Genomic DNA, 17,246 nt, shown 5'->3' on the forward strand with positions numbered 1-17,246 from the left:
ACTATATGTGGTCTATAACCTATGGTTTTTTCAGTGAATTTGCTCCGCCGCCCACCCCGCCCACAATAAAGACAAACCCTATGCAAATATTATAAATATATACAACACACCAACAAAGTAACAGGGTAAAACGTTTCATTAAATAACTATTTACATGGCAGCCTGCTGCAACATCGATCCAAATGCATGACACTGTTCCTGTCAAGGTAGCATAGCTGGCGGCCTAGGGGTAGAGGACCGTTGTGCAAATACCCCGGGGAGGACTCTGGATATGCTTGGTCCCTGAGATTCTTCGATGTCACTGCCTTCCACAAATGGCATAAGTCCTGGATGTTCGGTGCCATACTTGAGGGTTTGACCTAAAGACACGTCCTGCGGTGCCCTGGTCCAACCATCACATATACCTGCGCCAGGAGACGGCGTGGGGTGCACTGGAAGGGAGAGGCGGCGCGAACGAGCCTCCCCCACCTCCCCAGGTGGAGGTTTCTCAGCTACACCCCTAAAGACACGTCCTGCGGTGCCCTGGTCCAACCATCATATATACCTGCGCCAGGAGACGGCAACATCCACGACTTATGCCATTTGTGGAAGGCAGTGACATCGAAGAATTTCCGGGACCAAGCATATCCAGAGTCGTGGATGTTGGGTGCCATAGTTGAGGGTTTGACCTAAAGACACGTCCTGCTTTGCCCTGGTCCAACCATCACATATACCTGCGCCAGGAGACGGCGTGGGGTGCACTGGAAGGGAGAGGCGGCGCGAACGAGCCTCCCCCACCTCCCCAGGTGGAGGTTTCTCAGCTACACCCCTAAAGACACGTCCTGCGGTGCCCTGGTCCAACCATCACATATACCTGCGCCAGGAGACGGCGTGGGGTGCACTGGAAGGGAGAGGCGGCGCGAACGAGCCTCCCCCACCTCCCCAGGTGGAGGTTTCTCAGCTACACCCCAGCGCTTCACTGATCTCCTTGTCCTCAGTCAAGCATCAATAGTAAGATTTTCATAGGTGAGTGTAGGTTCATAGTTTGCCATCCACAGACTAAAAGCCTGGAGTGGGAGTGAAAAAACCATAACTAGGTAAGAAGGAACGCAGAGGCTGTAGGAAGGACTCTGGATATGCTTGGTCCCTGAGATGCTTCGATGTCACTACCTTCAACAAATGGCATAAGTCCTGGATGTTGGGTGCCATAGTTGAGGGTTTCATCTAAAGACACGTCCTGCGGTGCCCTGGTCCAACCATCACATATACCTGCGCCAGGAGACGGCGTGGGGTGCACTGGAAGGGAGAGGCGGCGCGAACGAGCCTCCCCCACCTCCCCAGGTGGAGGTTTCTCAGCTGCAACCCAGCACTTCACTAAACATAGGCGGCCGGCTCCCGGGGTCCGGTGGAACTTTTAGCCTTTTGGTGACTCTTCCATTCTGGACCTTGTCCCACAATCCGTTTGACCTGAAGACACGTCCTGCGGTGCCCTGGTCCGACCATCACATATACCTGCGCCAGGAGACGGCGTTGGGTGCACTGGAAGGGAGAGGCGGCGCGAACGAGCCTCCCCCACCTCCCCAGGTGGAGGTTTCTCAGCTGCACCCCAGCACTTCACTCGACATAGGCGGCCGGCTCCCGGGGTCCGGCGGAACTTTTAGCCTTTTGGTGACTCTTCCATTCTGGACCTTGTCCCACAATCCGTTTGACCTGAAGACACGTCCTGCGGTGCCCTGGTCCAACCATCACATATACCTGCGCCAGGAGACGGCGTGGGGTGCACTGGAAGGGAGAGGCGGCGCGAACGAGCCTCCCCCCCCTCCCCAGGTGGAGGTTTCTCAGCTGCACCCCAGCGCTTCACTCGACAAGATGAGTTGCGCCCGCTCCTGCGGCACATTGCCTCACTCGGCCAGCTGAATTACGCCTACTCTTGCTATTACAGCGTCTCACCCGCCATCCGGCTGAATTGCACCCACTCTTGCGGTACAGCGACAGGCGGCTGCCACGGAGCTCAGGAAATGGCGGTCGGCTCCACAGACTTGGGCCTGGCCTGCCAGGATGGCTCTGGACAACCCTGGAACTCGGAAGCTTGACTGCTACGGTATGGGCCCCATTCCCAAAAGCGTCCCATCAGCCTTGAAGATTCTACAAGAGTCACAGGGGCCCCCGACTCCCGCAGAGTTCCGGTGGGGAGCTTCTGCCATGATTGCTCGCAGAATGGCCACGACGTAGCCACGGGGTGCTCTCATGCTGACGCCAGCTTCAGTCTGAAACTTCCAGAAACACTGTAGACTACCAATTCAATCAGTTCCGGTGGAGCCCCAACGACGTATCGCGTTGTTGCATAATGCGTCATATGACACGTCGCGTTAGCGCACCCGGAAGTGCTCCTGTGCGCGAGGCGCGAAGCGCAGCTTCCCGGAAGCAATCCGGGGCGCGGCGCGGAGCACGTAACGTAAGCATAACAGGTCATGTGACTTGTTAATAAAACTTTTCATTGGTTTAGAAATATTTTTTGTCCCAAATGATGAAAACCCCTCCTTGTTTCCTCTTGGCTCCTGCCCCCTCCCCAAGTCTTGCTCGGCCAGCTGAGTTTCGCCTACTCTTGCGGCCTACGACATGGATACGCCGGGGCGTTATGGATCAGTATGAGCAATTATACACTTGGGGAATCACAAGCAACAACAAGCCTTTGTATTTGGGGCTCTAAATCAACAACAGTGACAGAGAACAGAACCGAACTAAGCACTCAGGGGCTACGTTTAAACGTAACATCATCTCCCCAGAGTTACATCACCTTACTTTGACGCCGGTTGATGAATCTTCACGAATTTCTCAAAGAAGATGGCCCGCTCTGCTCCGCTCCTTCTCTGAAAGTTTGGGGGGGATTTGTCAAGTGGGGGCTGAGAAAAAAGGGGGGTCCCAAAACATGTTTTCCCCATGCAATTTTCCATAGGGACCTTTAGCCAGGGCTACAGCCCGAACGGCTGAACGGAATTACACAAAATTAGGCAGAGAGGTAGAGTTTGGTTGGCAGATTGTGCTTTGTGTTAAATGGTGTAAATCCGTTCAGTAGTTCCTGAGAAAATCAAAAGTAAAATCATAGCGATATCTAGGCACAGATTTCAGAAGTCTGTACAGTAAGCGTACCTTCCCGAGCACAATCTGCATGCTGATTGGCTGTCAACTGTCTGTCAACACTCCAAACCAGGAAGTGTTGGCAGCCATCTTGTGCCTCGGTAGAACCGAGGCACAAAAAAACAGAAAAAGAAACGCGAAAAACGCGAAAAGGGGGCAGGGTAGAAACACCCTGACCCTCTAGGCCTGCTTAGGGGGTCCCACAAGGACCCCCAAGGCCCCCAATTATTTTTTTTTTGTTGAAAAAATCACGGGGTACGCGTACCTTGCCGATCCCCCCCAAAAAATTAAGGCACCACTCTGCAAACGCGCCCCCTGGCACATTTGCAGAGGGGGAAATAATTCCCCTTGAATACTGGGGATCCCTGGGGGCCAAGTAGCCCACCAGGAACGTCCAGTATGTGCCAGGTGGCCGCCTTGCAGAGACGTGTAAAGAGGCCACGCCCCTTTTTACACCTCTCTGCAACGCAGCCCCCTGGCGCGTTTGCAGAGGGGGAACTAATTCCCCTTGCATACTGGTGGTCCCTGGGGGGCAACTAGCCCACCAGGAACCTCCAGTATGTGCCAGGGGGCTGCGTTGCTGAGAGGTGTAATGAGGCAACGCCCCTTTTTACACCTCTCTGCAAGGCAGCCCCCTGGCGCGTTGCAGAGGGGGAACTAATTCCCCTTGCATACTGGGGGTCCCTGGGGGCCAACTAGCCCACTAGGAACCTCCAGTATGCGCCAGGGGGCTGCGTTGCAGAGAGGTGTTCTGAGGCCATGCCCCTTTTTACAACACTCTGCAACGCAGCTCTGTGGCACTTACTGGAGGTACCTGGTGGGCTAGTTGGCCCCCAGGTATCCCCAGTATTCAAGGGGAATTACTTCAAATAGAAAATCTTCAGGTGAAAGTTTGGGGTTATACTAGTGTATGATGAGGTGTATCGCCACGTGGATGATGTCATCAGTGATGTCATTTGAGATGTCATCAGTGATGTCACTGACCATGTCATGAATGATGTAATATGTGACATCATGAGCAGTAGATTGCGGGCGCGTGAGATATAGTTAGTACAACTAACTATATCGGAGGAATTTCAATGGTTTTGTACAAGTGAAATGTCCAGCTAACTATAACACACCTAAAACCTACAGTTTTTTCAGTGAATTTCTAAGGTTTTTTAAATGCTAATTCCTAACTATATCAGGCCTGAAACCTATGGTTTTTTCACTGAAAATATATATGACTAAACCTTGTTCAAGCGCTGTATATGGGTGTGGGAATCAGGTGGACTCCTGAACGGCCTTGGCTTATGAAAACATGCTGTTATTTTCTTGATTTTGCATTTTTGACTTTGTCTGAATCAACCAGTCTTTTAAATGTATTGTTAGTACCAACTCTTTTCTGGTTTAGTTTTGAACTATGTGTCTATTATATGTCTGGCATTCTGCCAGCTGTAAAAAACGGTATTTATTCCTCCTTGACTTGGAACGTTTTAACCTTGCACATGGTGTTGTTAAATGTCATGGTTTTAATTAACCACACAATATAAGTTTACGTTTACTGTCACTGTTTGCACACTTAAGGGTCGAAAGAGATCCGGAGATAAAGTATCTGAACCCAAAGATGTCCTTGGTTGCTCTTTCACTCTTTGCTCTAACTTTTAAATCACTCCACCCTTCATCAAAGTAATCTCGCTCACTTCAAGCCTGCCCATGCTCGAGAAATGACTTCCATCGCATGTAAGATAAGGAAGGATGAAAAAGACAAGGTCATATGTAATTGAAGGGCTATAAAACCAGCTCAGAAAAATGGCCTGCAGAACCATTTTCAAGCGACTACTACACGGGACTGATGTCTGTGCACATGCACCCAGTGGATTCATAAAGATGTCCAAAGGCTGGAATTTTCTGTTTATTGCACTCGAACTACTGCATAACACCACACAATTGGCTCCAAGGAAATATAGATTTATAATTCAGCTGGGGATGTATCAAAGAATTGCCTTGTCCACTCATAATTCAACATCTCCATGTGAAGAAATGTATTTCCATAGTAGATAGGATGAAGTGAAATGAAAGCTGGAATACTGCTGCATAACAGACTAATGATATGACAAATATGGGGTTATTGTATATATTTTAACCAGTTTTTTTTCGGATAAAACTGCCTCAAATACATCCTCACAAGACTTTTTTTTTTTTTTTTTTTTTTTTTTTTTTAAGTTTGAAGTTTATTGAAATCAGAACAAACATAGGCAAGAAAAGAAGAAACAGTCATAAGATAAGGAAGCTAAAAAATCTCTCTTACAAAATAATGGCAACTCATTAAAGCTGTGTCGTACATAAAAATAAAAATCGTAGTACATATCAGGTAACGTAAAGGAAGAAGGGAGTAACTGTAGTAAAGAAGCATAAAAATAGAATGGTATACAATACATGTAATGTAGAAACATTGTAAGTACTGACAACAAGCATTTTGTAGGTCACATGCAATAGAAATTAACAGGGCACCTGCGAATGGCAGGTACTAATGCCACCACAAAAGTCCTCTCATCGTCACATGTAGTAACACCGCACTGAATTACAGGGACTAATACTCATGGCTAAACCTGGAGGAATTTGTCTCCGAAAAATGCCCAGATGTATAGATTAGACAGTGCAAATGGGTGCATTGCCGATTTCCACATGTAAGATTCAATGCATAGGATCAGGGGGTGAATTTATAATCGCCCAGTAGTACCGCACCGTAGTATTCGTAATAGCTGGTTTGGTATTACAAACAGCAGTAGTTCCAGAGGAACTTGGCCACTCGGAAGGAGGGTCACAGTTTTCATTTTTATTACGGAGTTTTATATAGCGCGAACTTGACCTGAACCGGGTATCAGAGCGCATTACATAGCACCAGTTGCGTTACATGAGGACACACTCATTTATTTTTTTTAGGCACGGGGAGATTAAGTGATTTGCCCAGAATCACAGGATGTTCAACGTGGTTGCCGAGACTCAAACCCAGTTCCCCAGATTGGACGACGACCGCCCAATCGTTAGGCCAACTCCTCTCCCCAGTAGGAGGTGTAGTGCTTAATTCGAGCCAGTGGGTGCAAGTGGGGCCAACCAGCACTCATTTTTGGGATCTGAAACTTGTTTTCTCTCATCACACTTTGACCCAGAGCAAGAGAGAAAAACAAAAACCGGGAAAGAAGGGTTAAGAGGAAAAACAGTAAGAAAAAAAGCAGGAATGATAAAAGTGATAAAAGAGTCAGGAAGTGTCTGGTGGCGGATGAAATAGGCAGGAGGGTGAATTTAGCCTTCGCATCCTTGGTGGAACCCCAAAATTCAATTGCACCTGCCACAGGCTTCTGAATAAGTGTGGCAGTCCAAGGACCACCAGACTCATGGGGGTGTGCTGATGGCAGTCCAGCCACTGCCCCGCTAGCGGTCCGAGCGTCCCATTATGAGTTGGTCAATTGACAGCTCTGGGGCCGCCGACGCTGCCAGGCACCACCGTTCTCTGGAGGTGGTGTGTGGTCAGAGGCCACAATATGCAGCGGTCCCGCTAAGTATATTATGAGTTTAATCTCGGCCACCGGAGTCATGGAGGTTCCTCCTAGATGTAGATCGTGGCGGAGAGGAAACAAAGGGAGCCGTACAGGGCCACCCTGTGCCGACTCTGCATGAGGCTGCACACAGGGGGGCATAAAATGTGCCCCCCTGTGTTTGTGCACACCAGTTCCTGCACGGCCTGGACTTTCGAGTCCATGGAGTGCAGGAACCTTGCTGTGCGTTCCCATTGAGGTGCCTTTTTCAAAGAACCGCTGCCGTTGAAAGAGGCACCACCATGGGACTGCCATGCCCCCCACCACCAGACCACTCTTAAGTTGTAATCTGGCAGGCATTGGCAAGTCCGCGGTGTGGGAGTACCTTGGTGGTGTACCGCCTGCTCCTGCACTGCCGAAACTCGTAATCGGGCACCTAACTTTTTTACAAATTAAGCACTGCCTATTGCACCCTTCAAAAATACATATATTTCTTTTCAGTGAGGTGTATGGGCCACAGGAGAACCTCCCAAAAACCTTAACATTACTGAATATGTATTTGTGAGGATTTTTGTGCCCCTTTTGAGCCACAAAATTTCTGCTGGCCTACTTGTGTTTATTTCCAAAAAGATTAGAAGTTTGGGTTTGTCTGCCTTATTTCCTTCTTGGCAATACATTACACTTCCATTGCAGCTGAGTAAACTGGTAAAATGGGGATTGACTGGCTATTTCAGACAGACTAGTGTATAACTTTTTTATTAAGAATGCACGTGGGCAAATGTCACTTAAAAAGGCACAGTGGAAATGTGGGATTGTTTTCACAAGTGGACACTTAGCTATGTTGTAACATCCAGCAAAGAAAGAACAAGGGACCATCTGGCCTTGCAAATTTTATCTCTTAAAATGGAAGAAACTTTGGAATTATTTTTAACAAGGTTAAACTTTTGAGTAGGTTCGTTGGAGATAATGAGACGTGGGAAATCCACAAAATTAGATTGAGGTTGTTGACAATTTTACCGGCAAAGCAATGGCAATGCCAATAGGTCTGGCTTTAATGTGCTGCACTCTGTCCTCACACAGGTACACCAGTCACCATGCACTCACATTGGCACATTGTTTACTCTGCATTCACACATGCATTTATCTCACCTTGCTCTCACATAGACACATAATCTCTTGCACTTACACAGATATGGATCTCACCCTGCAGTCACACAGACACACTCCTCACCTGCACTCACAGGAACACACATGTAGCCCTGCAGTGACAGAGGCACATCATCCAAGCTTATATTTATATAGGTACAAACCTCACACAGCACTGACAGAGGCACACCTTTTACCCTGAACTCGCCCTCCCCCTGCACTCACACATTCTAGACTTGACCCTCATCTGATTCTGGAATTTCCTCCCTTCCCCTGCTTTGGTCCCAGGATGTCTGGATTCACAAAATGCTAGGGTGAAGATATTTGGGTATGTTTTGAGGCAGCTCCTTTGAAGTGCAAGTATGATAGCTGACAGCTCCACCCCTACCATCCGGCCAGGATGGTCCATCCTGCCAACATCCAGTCACCCCTTTGTGACACAGTCTGAGGAATACACAAAGGCCAACTGCCAACTGCACCTAGAAATGTGAAGTCTCTCAAAAATCCAAAAAAATGTATTTCTTTAACATGTGGAAGATTTAACGTTGTTACATCATATAGGCTTCGGGTACCACCAAATGGGTAGGGCAAGAAAATGCCAACGTTCTAAATGTGCCATTTTCAGAATTGTGTCTTAAAATCTAACTTTACCATTAAAGAGGGTTTCAAATTACAATTCTGTCAAGACCAAACTTGACATGCCTACTTGCTCTCAATCAAAGTTGTCACTTATTAAATGTAATAAGGTAACCCAATGTTAGGTTATGGGAGAGGTAGGCCTTGAAATAGTGAAAAACAATTTTAGAGTTTTTCACTACCAGGACATGTAGAACTGAAAAGTACATGTCCAACTTTTCAAATTACTGCACTCTGAACCAAGGACTGTTTAGGGCCTACCTTTGGGTGACATATGTATTAAAATTGAAGGTTGAGACCAGGCAAAAGGGTTATTTTGGAGGTCAAAACGGTAGTTTAAACTGTACACAGGCTGCAATAGGAGGCCTGAGACATGTATAAAAAGGTTACTTAAGTGGGTGGCACAATGAGTGCTGCAAGCCCTCTAGTAGGATTTTATTTAGAGGTCCTTGGTACATGTAGTACCGCTTTAATTTGGGCTTACAAGTATATTAAATGTTCCAATTGAGTGTAAGTCAATTTTACCATGTTTAGATGAGTGTGAACAAGTGCTTTTTTTCAGCAAAACAGGAGGGGTGAATGCAAAATGTTTGGAGGACTACCACCCAAGGGTGTCAGCCCTTTGAAAAGCTTAGACCTATACAATTATGTGTGAGAAAAATCACTATACAAATGATGGGCAAACAGCTGGCCCTGCCCAAGCAAACCCACAGGTAGGAGGCAGCACTGAACGCTTGACCCCAGTCCATCATATAGGCGCCATAGTGAACCAGCTACTGCCATTCAGTAAACAAGTGGCAGCAGCAATGTCCACACCACGATGGAGCTTCTGGACTGCACAACTAAACAACTGCGAATCCACCATAGAAACAAACAATGGTGTCAAACAATCCCTGATACTACACTACGCAGAGGAGGAAACAGTCAAACTATTTCAAAACCTCCTAAGCAAAAGAGAAGAGGACTAAAATAGAGAAGTAGTAGCCTTAGAAACTCTCTACAACCCACAATTGAACCCAGAAAGTGAAATATTCAAACACAAACAAACTTGGCCACAAGAAGATGAATCCATTCGCTGATCCTACAGTATACAAAAGAAGACCATTCAAACACATACACACAACTCATTAAAGGGTATAGGTCCTTAGTGCTGTGAAGCCTGATATTATGCCCACCAATGATGACTTAAGGCTCAACATTAACACTAGGGAGAGCCCATGAACCATGACATGTCTGAGCTAACCAGGTAGAATCTGCCTTTCCAAAGCTGTCAGAAAACGTGGTGCAGAACAAACCCCATGACATGAAGTGCGAGACTGTCAAGGCTTGTCCTCTAGCCCCCTAGAGATGAGGCCCGAACTCAAAACATCCACCATTCGGAAAGCTACAACTCTGGGGAATATGGTACAGAAACTTACTTGGCATCACAATGGCCTGCAACAAAGCAAAACTTACTAAAGTTGTTGCAAGCCAAACCACTTTGTGAGGAGCTGTTGAGTAGGCCACAAAGGCAAAAACCCCTGTGGCCCATTGTCAGATCTGAAGTCACTGATCATTCTAGCACACACACATGAAGTTGAAACATGGCCCATATCAGACCAGTATCTGCCGCCAAGTTTGAAGATGATGATGAAAAGGAAGTACCCCTTATACCCTTCATGAACTCCATGTCAATAAAAGGAATCCATAGCACAAATTCACCCCAAATCGTAACATACACGTGGACGAGGAGACTTGGGTTAACCACTATCTTGGTATATTTTACATCGATTCTGAAGGGGAAAGTTATCCTCCCAATGGTGAAACTAATGACTCTCTACCCCCTTTGTTACATTTTCTATGGCAATGGTGAGGTGTGGACTATTTCAATGCAGCAATGCTAAGGCCCCTGGCCCTGGCGGAGCCACTATAGATTTCTTTCTTGACAATCTGGACCTTTCGGAACCTTTGCTGACTAACGTGTTCAATGCAACTCTGGTAGCGGGCCCGCCGGAATCATGGAAAAAGACGATCATCCTTCTTATTTATTAAAAAGGTGATAACGCATTGCCTAAAAACTACAGGCCCATCTCCCTTTTGGATGGCACTGTTAAATTAATGGGACATTTATTATTAAACAGATTAGAGGACTGGACCACTGCAAAAATATTTTAATACCAGAACAGTATAGTTTTAAGAAAGGGAAAGGGACCCTGGATCAATGTTTAAATTGGAACCTGATTGCAGCTACGTATTCCCTAGCTGAAGAAGGTAAACATTTTATGGCATTTATGGACATATCCACAGCTTTTGACTGTGTTTCCCATCATAAACTTTGGGGAATTTTGAGAGAAATGGGTGTAGATGAGATAATTATATCCTTCATACGTGAATTGTATTGCCAAACATCAGTGTGTTTACAGTATGGGAGTCAGGGGGAATGTACAAGATGGTTCCGAATTCACAGAGGAGTTAGGCAGGGCTGCATTCTGACTCCTTTTCTGTTTTACATTTATACGAATGGCATTGATTCAGCCCTGGCAAACTCTACAATAGATGTATCTATGGTAAATAAAATCTGTATCCCTATACTACTATACACCGATGACGCAGTGCTGATAGCAAGTACTGGGATGGCATTGCAAAAACGTATTGACGAGTATGTCCTCTTTATGGCATCATTAGATCTCCAGGTTAATGTATCTAAAACTTATATTTTGATCACAGGGAAATGGTCTAAAAAAGTATCATCCTTTCATATCGCAGGATGAAGAGTTGAAATCACCCAAACCTTTTCTTACTTGGGCGTTTTATTTAGTAGCATGGCCACATGGGACAATATGATATCTAACAGATGTCATGTGTTAGAAAAAAATATTTTGCCCATTTTTTCTTTTACGAAGAAATTAGGTTCTAAGCCATTGGAGGCCATTCAAAAGATCTATTCAGCAAAAGCAGTTTCTGTAGCCACATATTGGGCAGGGGCTTGGGGACCGGCAAATGTCAACGCCTTAAAAACTTTAAAACATGCCTTATTTAAAAATCTATTAATGCTTCCTAGCAGCTGTTCTAATTTTAATATGCATCAAGAGATGAATGCACCTTATATATCAGATATAGTTTGTCTTGCTCTGATTTTATTATGGCAGTCATTGTGGAGAAGGGAGACTATGGCCTTCTCACAAAATATCATTAGGGATTGTTTAACCCTTGACCAGGCACAGAAGGTTCCCTGGATGCAATATGTTAGAGATACGTTGACTGCTTTGGGACTGCAATCTTTGTTTATAAACCCAACTAATTGTCAAACGCCTCCAAAGAACAAATTTAAAAAAAAATGTTTTAACAAAAAGACGGAATGACAAATAGGACAATAATTGTAACAAATTTATGGTGATATCATCCTTGAAGATTGTTATTTTTTTTTGTTGTTATTGGTATTTTTGATTTGTATCGCGCCCAATCACCTGCAGGTCTCTAGGCGCTCGGAAATCGATGGTAAGAACAATAACTTGGCAATTACAGAATAAAAAGGCATCCACTAGCCTATATAGCCTATATAGCCTAGATCCCCTTTATCTCTTTTAATGCAAACTCTTACCTAGTGTTTGTCACTAATATGCGTCATCGCTTTATATTAGCAAGATTTCGATTCCACCTTATTCCTTGCATGCTGGGCCAACCTGTGAGAATCTATTCACCAAATGCATTGCCAGTTTGTCCATGTGACGGAACTTCCCCACAATCTAATTTTCACCTCATCTTTTTTTGTACATTTTATACAGAGCATCGCAAAAAGTACATTCTCTCTCTAATGCGGAAATATAAATTTACACAATGTCGCCTTGCCTTATACTTCTTTCAAATGTTGTCTGATCAGTATGTGTGCTATTGCCTTGCATCCTTCCTTTGTCTGTCAATAATGACTAGGAGATTACTTCACTCTTAATGATATTAATGATCAGTTTTATAATTTATTTTAATTTTATAAGGCCCATTTTTAATGGAATTATTTTTCGATTACGCAAAGAATGCAACACTGTTATACTAGTTTATGAAATTTGGGAGTGCTTTGGCGGTCTCCTGCATTAGGTTTTAGCTCCCATATTAATAGTTGAGTTTTTATTCTCTTCCTACTATTTGCTATTCATGCATAAGATTTTGATGTAAGCTCCAATATACTCTTGACTGCTAGACCCCTGGCGTAACCAACATGAGCTAAGGGACACTGACAATACAAACCATTATAGTTTTACCTAGGCACAGGTATCCAATCACAGCTGTTCAGTGACTGGAGTACTTGCATCGATTTCCTATGCGAACAGTGTCAATGTTAGCAACATGTATGAGCTCCTGGAAGAATACAACCACCTATTCTAAGGGCGTGGGTGTCTTAGGAAAAAACCTGTTAAACTACTTGTTGATCACACAGCCAAACCCATTGCACTGAGGCACCAAAGAGTATCCCTCCACCTAAAACCTGTTGTGGACGCAGCTATAAAAGATGGAGGCACACAATTGAGGAGGTGTCTGGGCCAACACCATTGTTTTTACCAATGGTTGCCACACTGAAGCTCAAGCATAGTAACACAAGGCAATCAAGTGGAACTGACACCTCACCTGCACCATTGACATTATCTTGACAGATCTCCATAGGGTTAGATGGTTCTTAAAGCTAAATCTCAACTTCTTGATACACATGGGAGTAAGACGCTGCAATCACCTCAACTTTGGGATCTTTGTGCGAGTTGTGGTCTTCCAAAACACAACTAAAGAAGACTCATTTGGTCTGGAAGGGGCTATAAATTGAAGCTATTTTGACAGTTGCAATCCTACAATGAATCTCTAAATGTAAGCTCAGGCCTCACCACCACACATTTGACTTCTTGACAGAAAGCATCAACTTAAAAGGCTACATGAGTGAGTGTAGACCTTCAAAAGGCAAATAATCAAAGAAGTTATCCCCCACAAAATGCCTCTGAAGTCTGCAGTTTTCCCAGCATGGCCAATTACTGTGTGTACTTTATTCTGAACATATCCACTATGACTGAATCACAATGGCAACTGACAAAAACAAAGAGCTAATATGCATGGTAAATGATTCTCACAAGTGAAAGAGGCATTACTGTCATGAAACAGTGTAACCCTCACCCTTCAAACAAAGTTGGAGGTTGACACTAGAACCATGAATCTAAGAGAAAAAATACTTCAAGAATAACAGAAACACAATTGGGCACAGAGAGCATTCACAAGCAGAGACAGAGACCAGATACTCACAGATCAATAGGGAGATCCTCACAGTCAAGTGGAGTTGCATTCACTTTCATCTGTACAAGTATGGCCAAGAGCTCCAAATGATTGCAGACCACAGACCATTATTGCACCTTTTTGAAGGGTCCTCCTTGCGCCGCCAACTGAGAATCAAGAATCGGGTGCTACAATTTGAAAAATAGATTTACAGTAGTCTATTGCCAAGTATGAGACACCATGGCAGTCTACCTATGATGCTATCCATATGCACCAGTTACACAAGCCTTTAAAGCCCTTTGATGAGGCAGAGACACATTTAAATCCTGTAGCTTAAATCGCATACCCAAAAACTCTGTTTAAAAGAAATGTTTGACACCCCAGCAAATGATTAGTGTTTATACCTTAAACTTGACACATGCCTCTCTGGTGCAAATGATAAGGGCAATGTCAGCTCCGTGGATCATCCACAACAAACGGAGAGTAAAACAAATGACGCCCTGATTGTTTGAGGGAACGGAATTGCAATTCTCCAATCTCTGAAAAACAAGGTAAACTGCTGGTGAATCAGTGAGTAATGAAAATTAAAGCAAGGCTAAAAGAGACAGTGCGGTGCATAACATAGATACACATAAATAATATGGTCAAAGACTGAGTTATGAAGGGATATAGGGTGCCACTTTGCACCTACTTTGAGGTGCACGCACCCGATGCTGGGCATGGATCAGGGGATAAATAAAATGAACATGTAGATCTCAAACTAAGTCCCAAGTATAAACTCACTGAACAGTGTATTTGTCCCTGGAGTGCTTTTGCATCATTAAATCCACGGCTCTGCAAATTACTCAGGACATAACACCTACCAGGAAGTGCCTTGAGGTAATCACTTACAGCTCAGTTCTACACAGGTGCATTTATAATTCACATCTCACTCCTTCTTGGACGCAATAGTGTATAGATGTAATGCTGTAACGGATGTCATTTGTACTTAATTTTAGTCTTTATGCTAATAAAAAACAAATGTTAATTCCGAGAGTTGAGATGGTTCAACTGAAACAGAACGGAATGGAGGTCTCCTGTGCATTGTTGTGAGTAAGGGGCAGACAGCTTAACAAGAAACAAGCCTTCTTGCCAGGGTGCCAGCTACCTACAAGAAATGTAAATATGTGCAACTGGTAAATCTGCAAATGTAAAGGCTGTTTGGGAGTCGATGTAGTCATTAATTGATGGAATCTCTTTAAGCTTCCTGGAGACAAAGATTTGGGGCCAGATGTAGGAGGCCAAATACCGGTCGGTAACGGCCGATTTCGGCCGTTACCGACCGGTATTTGGAGTTTTAGATGTAGGGGGCCTTAAATTTACCGATTCGGTATATTTATAGATTCGGTAAATATACCAATTCTGTAAATTACCGAATCGGTAAATTTACCGAATCGCAAATTTGTGATGTAGGTGGCACTGGAAACAGTGCCACCGGCCCTTAAGAATTCGTTATTTACCATGACATACTATGTCATGTTAAATAACAAATTCCTGTGTACATGCACATCTGTGCATGTACACCTGTGCCTAGGGCCCTAAGGGCATGTATGTGTGCCTCATGGCACACAAGCCAGAATCAGGGGTGCTACAGGGTGTCAAAGTGACACCCTATCCCCCTTGCAAATTCGGTATTTTTACCGAATTGGTATTTACCGATTCGGTAATTGACATTGATTCCTATGGGCCTCAAGGCCCATAGAAATCAATGGCAATTACCGAATTGGTAAATACCGATTCGGTAATTACAGAATCATACAGATTCATTAAAAATTACCTAATTTTTTCCTACATCTGATTTACCGAATCTAGAATACCGAATCGGTAAAATTCGGTATTCTAGAGTCGGTAAATCAGATTTACCTACATCAGGCCCTTAGTTTTTTTAAGAGATATTGTAAGGGTGTTCCAAGCTGAGCTGTGAAGTGCATGCTTTTAATGGACATTATCAAATTATTTGCTCTAGGTACAATCTGCATATTACTAAAATCTACACTTTGGAAAAAAACATTTGTCTTCAGCATAAATATGTTTCCATAATTTGTGGTAGGATAGCTAATACTGTATGTAATAGATGTGGCAAGCCAACAAATTAACAAGGAGAGCTGAGCCTGACTCGGATCTTAGAGCCCTTCATTGGTCGAGCCCTGAAAATGTTTGCTATGTAAAACATACAACACATAAAACGTGATAAAGTCTCTTCAAAATTAAAAAAAAAGTCATTTCTTTAACTTATGAAAGCTTTGACATTATTACATCACAATATAGCACTCCACTGAGAAGTACTTTATTAAAAGTGATAGTTTTTAAACATTAACCACTAGTAAACTAAGAGGCAAGATAGCTCATGAAAGCCTCGTTCCTGCACAGATTATGATACAGCAACACTTTGTTCTATAAAATTAAACACATAAGGTTTTTGCATAACTACTATGTTGAACTCCTGTTTGAATGTGCTTTCATACATGAGAATAAAGAAAAAGAGCTTTGGTGAAAGAAAACATTTGTCAAAGGTCTTCCAGTTTAAGTGGGGAAGCTGCAATTTATCCAGGCTTTCAGGTTTCACTTTGTTCAAATAAACCACTAAATGGGTATATATTTATCTTTCATGTTAAGGCTTTGTTTTTACCTCTTTGTGTATTTTTCTTCAGTATTTATATGACGCAAACTTCACCCCCTGGTTTTGAAGCGCTTTACCCTTGACATGAGCATTTCAAAAAGTCACCATTTATTTTTTCTAGGCGTGGGGAAAGTGATTTGCACAAAACCACAGGAGCCGACACTGAGACTGGAATTTGGTTCCTCAGTACCGGAGTCAACAGCTCTGGCTATAATGCCACATTCAGGGTATAAGAAGGTAGGCAGGCAGACAGAAGTCGCATGAAAGCTCGGCTCAACAAGGAAAATGGATTTCCTGGAAACAAAATATGAATCCTCAAACTTGCTCAGCGCTGCTGCAACATCTGTCTCACTGTCACAATGTGATTTCCACGTGGAACTCACATCATTTATGTATGTATGTATGTACATATATATATATATATATATATATATATATATATATATATATATATATATATATATATATATATATTCACTGAAAAAACCATAGGTTTTACACCAGTTATAGTTAAGCTGGAAATTTTACTCGCATAAAACCATTGAAATCCCCACGTTATAGTTAGTTGGAATCACTATAACTTGCGCGTGCAATGCACTGCTGATGACGTCACATATTACATCACTCATGACATGGTCAGTGACATCACTCATGACATCACTGATGACACCATCCAGTGAATGTGTGTCTTTCTGAAAAATAAATATTAGTGAGTAATGTTTAAATATTTAAATATATGTATTAATGTTTCACTTTGTGTATAAGTGGCTGCATGGGTTGGTGAGTAGCTACATGTGTAGGTATATGGGTTATTAGATGTTTTTCTTAGTATCAGTATAAGTGTTTGTATGGTTTGGTGAGGTATTACTTAGCACATAGATGCATGAATGACTGACTCTCTGTTTGTATGTGTTTTGAATACAGCACATGTGCAGGACTGTATG

Source organism: Lissotriton helveticus, chromosome 6 (assembly GCF_964261635.1).
Source record: "Lissotriton helveticus chromosome 6, aLisHel1.1, whole genome shotgun sequence".
Lineage (NCBI taxonomy): Eukaryota > Metazoa > Chordata > Amphibia > Caudata > Salamandridae > Lissotriton > Lissotriton helveticus.